Source organism: Protopterus annectens, chromosome 1.part0, assembly GCF_019279795.1.
Source record: "Protopterus annectens isolate FY-2018-M chromosome 1.part0, PAN1.0, whole genome shotgun sequence".
Classification (NCBI taxonomy): Eukaryota; Metazoa; Chordata; order Ceratodontiformes; family Protopteridae; genus Protopterus; species Protopterus annectens.
In genome coordinates this window covers 556,378,956-556,392,902 of record NC_056725.1, presented here as the reverse complement: position 1 = coordinate 556,392,902, position 13,947 = coordinate 556,378,956, and the positions used below count along the sequence as shown (strand labels likewise).

The 13,947-nt window shown below is 38.5% G+C and overlaps 1 protein-coding gene across 1 annotated transcript in view; it reads left to right on the top strand.

Annotated features, from left to right (window-relative positions):
• LOC122792350 (spermatogenesis-associated protein 7-like) overlaps positions 1-13,947 on the top strand; it is an 81,546-nt gene that overhangs the window by 9,266 nt on the left and 58,333 nt on the right. The window lies entirely within an intron of this gene.

Below are 13,947 nucleotides of genomic sequence, written 5' to 3'. Positions count from 1 at the left end.
ATATAACTTTTAATTAAAAACAATTGGAACTATTAAAACAACCTCTTAAGACTTACATTCTTTACCTCTGTAGAGGTCTTGCTTTTAATACCGGTTTTATGGGAACCTTATCATTCAGTCCACTACCACTATCTGTTTTTAACCTGATAATCCATTGCACCTCATTAATCTCCATCCTATTTCTGATGTCTCCCCATTTTCCATCTATTCTCATTCTGTCTGTTATTAGAAATTTAAATCTATGTTCATCCCCTCTATTGACAATATGCCTGGCCAGAGCATTAGTAGTTATTTTGTTATTTATGTTATACAAGTGCTCCCTTATTCTGTTTCGTAATCTGCTGTCAGTTTTACCTACATGGAATGAAGAACATTCTACGCAGTGTGCTCAGTAAACCACATGTGTGGTATCACAGGTAGCTGCCACTTTAAAAGTAAAGATCTTAGTGGAATCAGGATGAATGAATTGTCCTGATGTATCTATATGACTTATTACATGGGATAGTTATTAAATTCATAGCCTTTTCAATAGGAGTCCCTTTACTTGTAGAATAACATAATCTTCTTTTTAAGATTTCATATTGTTGTATACAAAACCCGGGGTACCCCCTACTAACTCATGTATCTGCTTGTGTGCTGCTAAAGCCTGGCCAGAAGTTTCCACAGACCGTTAATGCACTCTTCACATTACTAGAGTAGTACACTGGCAATCTGACTGTTTTTGATTCTTCTTTCATAAACTCGATTGTTCATCACATCTGATGTCTCAGAAAAATGGGGCCCTGCCTGTGTTTCTCTCTTCCCTTTTATTTCCTTTAACATATTCCTTACTCTTTGTGTACTATAACCCCTATTTATAAATCTGTTCTCAAGTTCTTTTAGCTCATTTAAAATATATATCTTCTCTTTCACATAACTGAGATATTCTCATTCACTGCCCCTTCACTATGTTGTCAAAAATATGAGGGGGATGCATACTACTTCTATGTAGTAAATTGTTCCTATGAAATTTGTTCCTGTGTACCCTAGTGCTAACCTCCTCACCTATATATTTAGAGACACTTGTATCCAGATAGGCTATTTCCTCATAGGAAAATTCCATTGTAAACTTCAGAAATGGTGTGGTTCCATTGATAAAAGCAAGGAAGGATTTTAATTCACTTTCAGTACCCTCCCATACCAAAAATAAATCGTCGACAAAATGTTGATAAAAACCTATCCATTCCCTGTATGGCCCATCTATTATCACTTGTTGTTCCCATGTTGCCATAACTAGGTTGGCGTAGCTGTTTGCACAAGATGTGCCCATAGCTACGCCATCCACCTGTTCATAAATGTCCTTATCAAATATGAATACCTCATTTTCTAACACTACTTCCATGAGAATACATAACAGGTGTATAAACTTCCTATCATACTCACTAATTTTAATCAAATACTTTAAGTATTGTCAAAAGCTATGTCATTATAATTGATGCACTTAATATGATATACATCAGCAGAACCATTTATTGCTCTAGAATAATGAGTCTTAATTATAGTAATAAATTGAAATCATGTCCTTTACATTGCTTGAGGGTGCTGAATGCCATGAAAAGTGCTCACATTTCAGTAAGAAATGTTCTGGTTTGGACATCTGAAAGGAGTCACTCTAGCCATGCCTACATGTTGTGTAATAAATATTATGTCATGGGTATAAGCAGTCTGAAAGTAATGGATTTAATCCTTAGCACAGTGGGATCTTAGTAGCAAAGTATAGTTGTACAAACATAACCACTATAACATAAAATGTCTGGTAACTAGATCATATCTGCAGGAACTTGGTACATGAAAGCAAAGGTCAGTACCTTGGCATGATCTTTTCAATAAGTTAGGTATCCACAGAGGTGCAAAGCTATAATCTAATGCCATAAGTAATAAGAGAAGTTTGACTATAGAAGACAGTGTATTAAATGCCCTACTCTGCTCTTTTTTGAGTGCAAAAAATGATAAATGGATAAATGTAAGCCACCTGTTGTGAAATAAATTCCCTTATAAGCTCTCCAAACCTGGTAAAATGGCTGGTTCTTCATGGGACCAACAATAAAAAGAAAAGGAAAAAAACTTTTTTTTGGAAGTAATCCTCTACTGTAGTCCTATAGGTATTTTGCAGGTGGACAGCTAACCAGAGATACACATTCTCAAAATCCAGTAATAAAAACACAAAACATCATCTTTCTTTGACTTTTAAATTGTTCGGGTTTATTCAAAGTAATGAGCACTTTTGTCTGTCAACAAGGTTAGCAAATCACACAAGGATAACTTATAATTATTAGAATTCAGAGTTGTACCAATGCAGCAAATTACAGCCACCTAAGTCTGGAAGACTTTATCAAATACAATGTTCTTCCTGAGTTCAGGAAGAAACATTGTATCTGATGAATTCAGATAGACAAAATGTGCTTATTACTCAAACTGGACAATTTAAAACTCAAAGAATGATTGTGCCATGTTCTTATTACTGGATTTTGAGAATGTGTACATTTTGCTCTAGTTAGCTGTCTCTCTGTAACCTGCAGAAATACAAAAGTAGATTACTTTGAACAAAAATTGACGTATGGAGTAATATACCAATGAATGCTCTTTAGGAAGCCTGAAGGATCCCTGAAACCCTAAAGCAAGTTTAGCAAATCACACCAGAACAAAATATAATTATTATAATTCAATATTCTACCAATGCAGGATATCAAATTATAGCTAGCTAAGCATGGAAGGAAAGGTAACACAGCAGACAGTATGGATAACTAGGCAACCACCCATTAAACACACACACACACACACACACACACACACACACACACACACACACACACACACACACACACACACACAATGTCTGCATGTGTTGGAGGGCCATTATAGTCAGCATGTATGCTGTGCCATGCATACTGTATGGATGAACCTGAACAGTAACAGAGAGCCTATTAGTTGAATTTCCATGGTTATGGAACACACAACTGTACTATGTTCATTATACAGATCATTAGTGCAGGAATTCATTATGTCAGTGACAGAACAAAGCAGTGTTCTGTTAGCTCCATAAAATAGGTAGCTTGTGTTAGAGATGCCTTTTAGGTTCATAGGTTCATAGGTTCATACTAGGCTATCTGCCCTAGGGCATTTATAAGCCTAGCCAGAGTGTGTTTGGCTTTCGCCACCCATTTTAAATTAATTTTGCTATGCCCTTTTTCGAGGTTAGTATACTGTGCCTCTGTCTAACAGTGACACAGAAGTGATACCCGGGGTAAACCCATGATCTCCCATCCACTCATCAAGATTCCTCTTGAAGAGAGTCAATGAGGGACTCTGCCTAACCTGGACTGGGATTTTATTCCAGAGTGAAGGGAGCCTCTGGGTTATGAATCTGTACCTCCAGCATGTCCTATTTATTTCAGTGCTCAGAGATGCCTTCCCTTTTTGGGATTTTGCTTTATCATGTAGTAGCTTCCTCCTTCTATTGTATAGGTTCAAGTCTCTCGAGCGCGTAGCTCGATGGGATTTGGATTTTCTGAGGTGCAGCATGTCCATTAATTCCGGGTTGGACATGGCTTTATACGTTAGGCACAAATCGCCTCTGAGCAGGCGGTATGCCACTGAGTAGAGCTGGAGTTTCTTTAACCGGGCAGCATATGGCATCTGTTTGAGCCCTTTGATCCTCTTGGTGAGGTACTTTTGGGGTCTTTCCAGTTGCTGCAGGTGTCTGGTAAGGTACATCCCAAAAGGGGCATTGTACTCAATTATGGGCCTGATGAAGGATGAGTAAAGAGGCACGATGACCTCCCCTGATCTAGATGTGAATCCCTTCATGATTAGATGGGCTGTATAAAATGTTTTTCTAACCACTTTGGCCATGTGGTTGTCAAATGAGAGATTGCTATCAACTTGGGTCCCCAGGTCCCTAATTACTTCTTCTGTACTTAATGGATTACCACCTATGTGGTAATTTGTGGGCACTTTGTTTTTGCCAAAGGGGATGACTTTACACTTTTTGGCATTTAGCTTGAGGCCATGGCTCTGGCACCAGTTGTCTGTTTCTATGAGGCCCTTTTGGAGGATGCTTGTGTCGGCTGGAGAGTCGATTATGGCTCCCATTTTGCAGTCATCTGCGAACTTGGTCAGCCACAGTCCTTCCATGTTGGCCTATACCTCCGAGAAATATATACCGAACAAGAGAGGTCCCCGGACTGAGCCTTGTGGGACTCCACTTGTAACTGGTTTGGAGTCTAACATGGCTCCAGCAATTCTAACCATGTGGGTTCTGTCCTTGAGCCAGTTTGCAACCCATCTAGTGACATAGGGGTTTATATTTAAGCTGGTGAGCTTATCTATAATGCCCAAGTTGGGTATTGTATCGAAGACTTTTGCGAGGTCCAGGTAGGCTGTGTGGACCACCTTCCCCTCATCAATGGCCTTGGTGACTGTTTCAAAGAAATCGACCAGGTTTAAGAGGCAGGATCTGCCCTTAACAAAGCCAAACTGGGTAGGATCCAGTGTCTGTAGGTCCCCAATATCTTTATTTTTGAGGTCCATGATGATCCTTTCCATAGCTTTGCAGACCAAGCTAGTCAGGCTTATGGGACGATAGTTTCCAGGATCCGTTGAGGCACCACCTTTGTGGAGAGGGACCACTGTTGCTGTATGCCACTCTTTGGGTACATATCCTGTAGTAGGGTACATATCCTGTAGTAAGGCTGAGATTGAACAGTAGTTTTATGTTTGGGTTTAGCTCTTCTTGGAGTTCATGTAGGACGCAGCCCGGGACATTGTCTGGTCCCATTGATGCTGTGTTTTTTGCTTTGGAGAGGGCAGCTCTTACCTGAGCATCTGAGATGTCAGGGGGGCAGCACTCTGCTGGGATAGATATTTGCCCTTTTGGTGGGAGGGGGGGGAGTTTGCACTGAACCTGTCAGCTAGGATGTTGGCAATGTCTGTGGGTTCGGTGTATTTTTTGTCATTTTGGACTAATTCTGAGCATATCTGGGAATTCCCACCCAGGTTCCTAACATAACTAAAGAAAGCCTTGTGATTATCCTTAGTGTCCTGTGCAATTTTTCTCTCGAAGCTGGCCTTAGATGATTTTATGAGTGCCCATAGTTTTTTGCTAATACTGATCAGAGATGCCTTCCCTTTTTGGGATTTTGCTTTATCATGTAGTAGCTTCCTCCTTCTATTGTATAGTTTGTTTATGGCTGGGGTCCACCAGACCGAATGTCTGCCTTTGGAGGATTGGGTCTTGGTTTTATTTGGGATTGCATGATCCATGCATTCCTGAAGGTGTTCATAGAATGCGTTTATAAAGGATTCTGCGGTCTGGGCCATATTTTCCACAGGCCCGGGAGCTTTGAAGGATTCCACCTTGGTTTTGAGGAGTGTGAAATTTGCTTTAGAAAAGTTTTTCATTGTGGTTTTCTGGGCAGGGGGTGGGGTCGGGATGTGAATATCCAGTGAGATTAGTTTATGGTCTGATCTTACCAGTGAGGGATACACTTCTGGTCTGGAGCATAGAGTCCCCATGTTGGTGATGATCAGGTCCAGTATGTTTTCCCCTCTTGTGGGAGTGGTAACAAGTTGTTCCATAGCATTTGAGTTTATAAATTCTAGGAACCTTCGGCTAGGGTGTTGGAGCTAGAGTAATGCTCCCAGTCTATGTTTGGGTAGTTGAAGTCGCCCAATATAATGGTGTTTGGAGAGACCTTCATATTTTCCAGTGTTCTCAGGAAGGCCAAGTGGGGTTCCTGGGCTTGGGAGGGTGGTCTGTAGCAGGCTATAAACTGGAAGGCAGTTTTACCCACTGTTAGTTGCACATAGATAGTCTCTGATGCTTCATGCTGTGCCACCAACCTGGAGGTGTGGGTATCTTTGACGAATATTGATACACCCCCTCCTTTTGTGGTTCGGTCCAAGTTTTGGGGCCAAAAAGCATGGAATGAGGTATAACCTTGTAGTGCTGGGGTGCTCTCAGGAGCCTTGAACCAGATTTCTGTTACTGCACTGATATCGATGTTCTCCATGCTAAGGAGAGTTTTGAGTGCATGCATCTTGAGGTTTAGACTTCTGGCATTGAGTAGTATTACTCTTAGTTTCTTATCCCTTGTGATACCTATGGAGGTGGGTTTGTCTTTTGAGTCTTGCCTAAAAAAGGCACTATGGGGGTAGCAAGAGCCTTTGTCAATATCCGAAAGCCCAGTGGTGACAGGTGCAAGCCGTCCCTAGCAAAGCATCGTGGCTTGTCGAGCATGTCATCCCAGGCTGACAGGCATTGGATCCCCTTTGAATGACACCAATACTTAAGCCAATTGTTGAAATTGATCATCTTGTCTTCATATTGTGGCATCATTCTTGGTGAGGGTAAGATGCTACTCAAGGTCAGGGTCATACCGGCCTGGGCTACATGCTCAGAGAGCTCCTCTATGTCTCTTTTCATGTAGTCCAGGGAGGTACATCTCAGGTCATTCACACCAGCATGGGCAATGGCTGAGTCATATTTGTACTTGCCTTGGAGTGACCTGAGTGCTTGTGTTATGTGGCGGATCCTAGCGCCCGACAGGCAGCTCACCGTGACCTTCTCCTTGTTCAGCCTGGTGAGCAGGATGTCAGTGTGCCTGGCGATAGAGTCACCTATTACAAGTGTATCAGGTGTGTTGTTTAGCCTTAAGGGCTGTGACTGTTCGGCACACTGGCTTTGTGAGCTATGTGTTGCACGTATTTTGTTTTGGGGTAGCGGTTGCTTGGGTGTCTGCTTTGGAGGTCTTTGCTGCTTAGGCAGATTTTTATTTAGAGTCTCCGAGTATGTTTTTGTGTGTTTATGTGTTTGGTTTGCTGTCGTGGTAGAACAGCCAGAGGGAATAAGCAAATTCCACTCTACTTCTACACTAGGTATCCATGTTGTTTAGAAAATGTGTGAATGGATATTCAGTACAACACATGCTTTGGGTTGACATTTATTTTTAATAAGGTGACATTTGTAGCAACTGACCTGGTGGATATTTAGGCTCATAGATTATTACAAGACAATTATTTTGCATATTATTACCAACTATCTAATAACTGGTATTGAAAAGTCCCCTTCAGCCTCACATTCTGCCTCAGTGTATCTTGTACTGCCCTACTTAAGATAGACTTCCATTAAAGTGGTAAGGGTGCTACTCTGCTTGACATGTAGTGGAAGTTTGTTCCAGAGGTGAGGGATATTTTGGGATATGAATTTGTCATGCCAACATGTATTTATCTGCTAAGGAAGGTTTTATTCCCTTAACCTGCTATTTGGGCATCCAGAGGTAGGGGATATATTGGGATGTCCATCTATCATCCAATTGTCTTATTTATCTGTTTATTAAAGATTAGTTCCTTTAAGCTGGTGTTTGAGGAGCCATTTGTTCTTTGAAGAAACAGAAGGTCAAAAGAGTTGGATCTTTCATGGCTTGAAAGGCTAAACATAGATCCCCATGGAGGAGTCTGTAGGAAAATTGAGTATAGAGAGATGGCCTATAGTCTGTCCTGATAACTAAGATTGTTGATATCACTGATGTATTTAGTCAGGCACCTCTTATGTCTGTCATATTGAGTGATATATTTAATGATAAACACATGCCAAAAGGAGCATTATATATTCAGTAATGGGTCTGATAGGCTCATAAGTTCATAGGAGGTTTCTAGTAGGCTAGTGGCCCTAGAGCCTTTACATGCTTAGCTGTGTAAAAAACCTGAATACCCTTATTGACCATATTTAGATGATCATTGTTAGAGTGATTTTATGATCAGCACTGACTGCACTGTCCATGAGTGACATAGGTGCCACCCCCAGGATGAATTTACGGTCACCCAGTCGGTTGTCAAGGTTGCACTTGAATAGGGTCATTGAGGAGCTCTCCTTCACATGTAATCACTGGGATATGGACGGTTGTCAAGGTTGCACTTGAACAGGGTCATTGAGGAGCTCTCCTTCACATGGAGTGGGAGCTTATTCCAAAACAGTGGTAATCACTGGGATACAGATCTGTCTGTCTAGTGTGTTCTGTTAATGTCACAGGCCAGGTCGAGATCCCTGGAGATAGTTATTCTTGTCCCATTCGATTTGAGGATGTGCAGCAATTCCATTAGGGCCAGATCTGAGACTGCTGTGTAGACCAGGTACAAGTCGTCTCTCAGCCACCTGTACAATACAGAGTACAGTGATAGGGTTTTCAGTCTTTCTATGTATGTCATGTTTTGGAGGCCCTCAATTCTCTTGGTTAGAAACCTCTGTGGTCTGTTCAGTTGCTGCAGTTGTCTGGTGAGGTACATACAAAAGGAAGCATTGTATTCAATTAGTGGTCTGGTAAGGGTCGGGTACAGTGGAGCTATAACCTCCCTGGTCTTGGATGCGATGCCTTTATTTATGACATGCACAATGTAGAATGCTTTTCTTACCATTATGGACACATGGTAATCGAAGTTTAGATTGCAGTCATCCTGTGTTCTCAAGTCTTGCAAAACTGAGTTTGAGCTTAGAGGAGTGCTATCTACATCATAATTAGCAGAGGCTACTTCTTTGCCAAAGGAGATAATGAGCCATTTTTTTGCGTTGAGTTTTAGTCTAGGAGTTTGGCACCAATCATTTGTCTGCACCAGCCTTTCTGTAATATGTTAACATCATTGGAGGACTCTATGATTGCACCCAGTTTACAGTCATCTGTAAACTTGGTAAACCACAGGCCATCTACCTTTGCCTGAACTTCAGAGAAATGGATTCCAAACAGTAGAGGACACAGCACAGATCCTTGCGGTACCCCACTGGTTAACTGGTCTACTGGTGGAGGTGGACTCCCCAGCTTTGACAGTGTAATTTCTGTTGGTGAGCCAGTTGGCTACTCATCTGGTAATGTATGGGTTAATCCCCAGCTGAGAGAGTTTCTCTATGATACCTGAATGGTGGATTGTGTCAAAAGCCTTGGCTAAATCTAGATAGGTGGTATATACTGTTCTGCCCTCATCCAGAGCTTTGGTGGCATTCTCAAAGAAGTCCACCAGGTTTAATATCTACCCTTGATGAAGCCAAACTGGGTCAGGTCAAGAGTTTGAAGGTCACCTATGTCCTTGTGGATAAGGTCCATGATGATTCTTTCAATGGCCTTGCAGATAAGGCTGGTTAGGTTTATGGGTTGATAGTTGCCAGGGTCAGTTGATGGACCCATTTTGTGCAAGTGGATTACTGTTGCTGTTTTCCACTCTGCCAGGACAAAGCTAGTTAAAGAGTGTGCCAAGTGTTTCTGCTAGGTCTTGTTTTACATTGTTTAGTGAGCAGCCTGGGATGTTATCTGGTCCCATTGAGGCTGTGTTTTTGGTGTTGGAGAGTGCTTGTATGACCTGTTCTTTGGAGATACTCGGAAGAGGACTGGTGTCAGGAATGCTTTGTGGTATGTCAGGTGGGGACAGGTGTGAAGTTATCGCTAAATCTATCAGTTAGCAGGTTGTCAATTTCCTCAGGTTCAGTACGAGTGTTACCATCCACTACAAGTGTGGCACACAGCTGGGCATTCCTTCTTAGGTTTCAGATGTAGCTAAATAATGCCTCATGATTGTCTTTAGCTAGGGATGCTAATTTAGACTCATAGCTAGCCTTAGAGGACTTAACAAGATATCTGATTAGTTTGTTCAAGCTGTGGAGGGTATTCTTCCTCTGTTGAGTTAGTTCCTTCTTTTCTTAGAATCAGTTTCTTTCTTTTGTTGTACAACTACTTCATCCACAGTTAATGGGGTCTGGCTTTATTGGCCTGAATTTGTCCATAACAGACTTAAAAAGAAAAAAAGTAATGGGCACTCAGAACTGCTATATAGCTGAAACACCTGATGTCCTAAAGGGGTCATTTGCATATATCCCATTACCCCTTTTTGCAAGAAGTTTTAAGGAGTCACACAGTGAAAACTCTAGCTTGGCTAGGTTTTTCTTGTAGTTTTTATTAATTGGTTTGGCTGTGTGTCCTGTTTGGTCTTTATAACTTGACATCACATATATTTTATCAGCTGGAGAGCTCTTCTCAAGTTTTCAGACTATAGTTTAGCTTAATTTATATATCCTGAAAAACATAAATTGCCCTTATATGATGAGACATACATATACTGATGTATCTGACATTTACAATACAAATCATTATAATTTCATTACTTTAAACCCAAAACTTGAACTATGATAGCAATAATATTACTAAAACTTGGTCTTTAGTGAAGCAAGATATAAGAAGATGGAAGAATGAAACATATCTTTGCTTTCAAAAATTGAAATATTTAAACTGAGTATATTGCATAACTTATTATCTTTATAAATTCTGACTGCTGATCTATCTTGGAAAACGTCTTTAAGATTCCCCATATCATATCATACCATACCACATAATACTAGCTACTAAAAGTCTAGCTGGCATTAAACTTCCAAACTGTTATTGGGATTTTCTTATTTCTAGATATTCTAAGCTTTTTATAATTTTCATTCCCCTAGATGGTTATAATATTTACCTGCATGGTACAAATTATGGAATAAATGTTTACTTCTTTCACAATGTAATCTACATGTTCATCCATTTTGATAGCTTTCCAATGATTAGATCTTATCAAACATGTCTAAAATTTACCAAAAAAGTTTGGGCAGTTTTTTCATTCTATTAATATTAAGCCAAATATTTTAATAGGGGGTGAAGTGATTGATTCATAAATCTTTTACAGTAACTGACTTCTTTTTCTACAAAAATTTCAATCAACCTCCAAATTTTGTCTGCAATGAAAGTTGCAGTTATATGTGGCTAAAATAAGTATCATATGGATCTCAGCTCATTCCACATGATCTTTGATATTGACTTGAATAAAGTGAATTATCTGAATTTGATAAAACTCAAGTGTTAGGCAACAAAGTGGTGCAATGAGTTGCATTCTCACCACAAAGGAAGCAGTTCTCCAGTTCAGTTATAGGCTCAGATGCCTTATATGCATGTACTCCCTGTGTTTGCATGGGATTTCTAGGGATGCCCTCGTTTATTCACACAATGTAAAGACATGTAAGTGGATCATCAGCTTCTAAATTGTGTCTGTGTGTGTGCATATATTAAAACTCCATGGATATAGGTGGCTATTCATGGGGTCATTACGGGAGGAAAATGAGACTCCTAGGCATGGATGGATAGAAAGAAATATTGTTGGCTAAGCCTACAGATATATCATATGTCATCTTACTTAATCTAATTTATTAAGATGCATCTTCTACTCTTTCTGTTTCAAGCATCTAGCTCCTATCCTCTTAAGCAACAATTTGGGGAGCTATATTTGAATCTCTGCTATTTAGAGTATTCATTTTAGAGTTATGTGCTCTGTTCATAATATTTTATAATGCATATTATCTCTTACAAAGATTGCTACATATTTTCCAGGCTTTTTTCCAACTACTCAGCTTGTAAAAATTTAGATGCTGACATTATACACATCCTTTGGCACTATGTGTTCTGTCATAATTTATGGTCTAACGTCATTTCTTGAACTAGTAATGTTCATGCCATACAAGAAAAACTTGTTCAGCAATGAGTTATATTAAGTCTTACTTTCAATGGATTTGAAAAGGATCACTATTTCAGGTATCATCGCATTGGTGATTTCTTTTTATAACTATAAAATGGGAATCCTTTATGAAACATCTCTTAAAATGGTTCCCACCAATGTAAAAAGAAAAAAAAACTCTAATAAATGTAAGAACAAGTTTGAAGATTGGCAAAGTGCATGCAAAATCTTATGTCATGTCATCTATATTCATCTTCTACTCTGTATATTTATATATGGTTACATATTGAAAGCAAGAAAGTTACAAAGTGCAAATGGTCAGATGAGTGAAAATGCTGCAAATCGAATTTTGTTTTTTTTTCATCGCAGTGCAGTAAAGATCAGAATATTTGCCCTTTCTTTACTGTAGTGCGATCTCGGAGATGGAATATATATTTAGTCGGGGGGGGCACAGTCCCCCCACAATAACATTTTTGATTTGCAGCATTTTCACTCATCTGAGCATTCGCACTTTGTAACTTTTGTGCTTTCAATAGGTATCCATTTATATATGTTTAGTCATCTATTAGGTTTTCCTGGAGCCCTTTACTTACTGTCATGTACAATGACAGCTATAATCTAAGTTTGCTTGACTAGAAGCATAAACCTTTACATTAGTTTTAGTCACCCATAAAAGTGTGTGTTCCAAAAAGCTATTTTGCCCTTTTCACTTTAAAATCTGTATTTGTGTGTGTGTGTGTGTGTGTGTGTGTGTGTGTGTGTGTGTGTGTGTGTGTGTGTGTATGTATGTGTGTGTGTGTGTGTGTACTATTTCTATATCACGTCTGGAAAATGGTTTGGTAAATGTAAGTAATTATTGTGTTTGTAAACATGTATTAAAAAGATTATTGACAAAAACATTTGCTTATGTGCAGTACGTTTATTCCAGTGCAGTACAGAGGTACAATACTTGGAGTGAAGACTCCCTCATAATGCACTAACTGAAATGGTGTGATGGACTTGCATTTCCATTTTTCATAATTATGTCTAGCTACAGTTCTGAGCTAGTAAATATGAGTTTCATGAAAAAAAAAATATTTTAGAACTTTGTGGCTTTTGCAAATGAGTAGAATGGCATATGAAAAGCTAGGAAGATGGTGATGTCAGCTTCCTTAATTTTGATTTGTACTTTAAAGCAGCAAGTATTCAATTTATAGCTCAGTTGTTAAATAATTCATATGATTTTAAGTGGAAATTAATTCAAGAAAAAATATAGTTAAGTAGTAATAAATTGAAGATTGATCCATGTGTACAAATTGTTTGCAATAAATTCTGTTGGAAATTAAAATATTATTGTCTGAGTAGTGGAAATAAATCCTTCTCTATCCCATTGATTAATTATATTTGATCAACATTTAGAATACATCTAAATAATTATAAAATAAACAATAATGCATTCTTATTATTTCCCATAGCATTCACTGTTGAATGTTTAACAGCTCATAACCTAAGAAAAATGCTTGATTTTAAAGATAGTAGTTTAATATTTTGGCACCAGTTTATAAATGATAATAAAACACATTCATCTGAGTATTTACTAGCCAGATATAATTTTCAACAGAATAATTGGTTAAGTCTGCAAATATGTAAGGATTTTGTAAATGATAAATTAAAAGTGTCCTTAGGCTCACTTGTAAAAAATGTCCCAAACATTTTGGAATTTTTATTTAACATCAATACTGTTATAGGTAAGGATAGGTCATATCTATCAACAGATATAGGATATTAAGAATGGATTGTTCCTTTTGTAGAAGTAACATTTTGAGGTTACTCTACAAAAGTTAATAATCCAGAGTTTTCTGAGGTGAATAAGACATTATTATTTAAATCAATAAACAAATATATTCACTGTAGTGGAAGTTATTTACTTAGAAATATCTACATAGATATTTTATAACTCCCCATAAAGCTGCAATAATAAACAAAATATCAAATGTTAATAGCTGGAGATGTGAGAATAACACAGAGGTAGACTAGCTACATATGATACTAGAATGTAAAATTAATGTCTCTGTTTTGGAAAGAGTTTAAATTCTTTTTGCAAGTGTTGTGGTCAGATAAATATATAGTAACAAACTCATTAATATTGTTTAGTGCTCCATTTCCAGAAGTTATTCCAAAAACACAAGTGTCTCGTTTATGGTCAATTTTAGTGATTGCAAGGAAAGTTATTACTTTAAATTGGAAATGTAAAGATACCATACTATTCTCTGAATTCATACATTTAGCAAAAAGTGCATGCAAGAAAGAATTGTTAAGCATTAAGATGAGAGCACCTAACCCCCTGCATCAGTATATTGCATGGAAAAAATGAGTAATTTACTTGAAAAATACTAATGATATTTATAT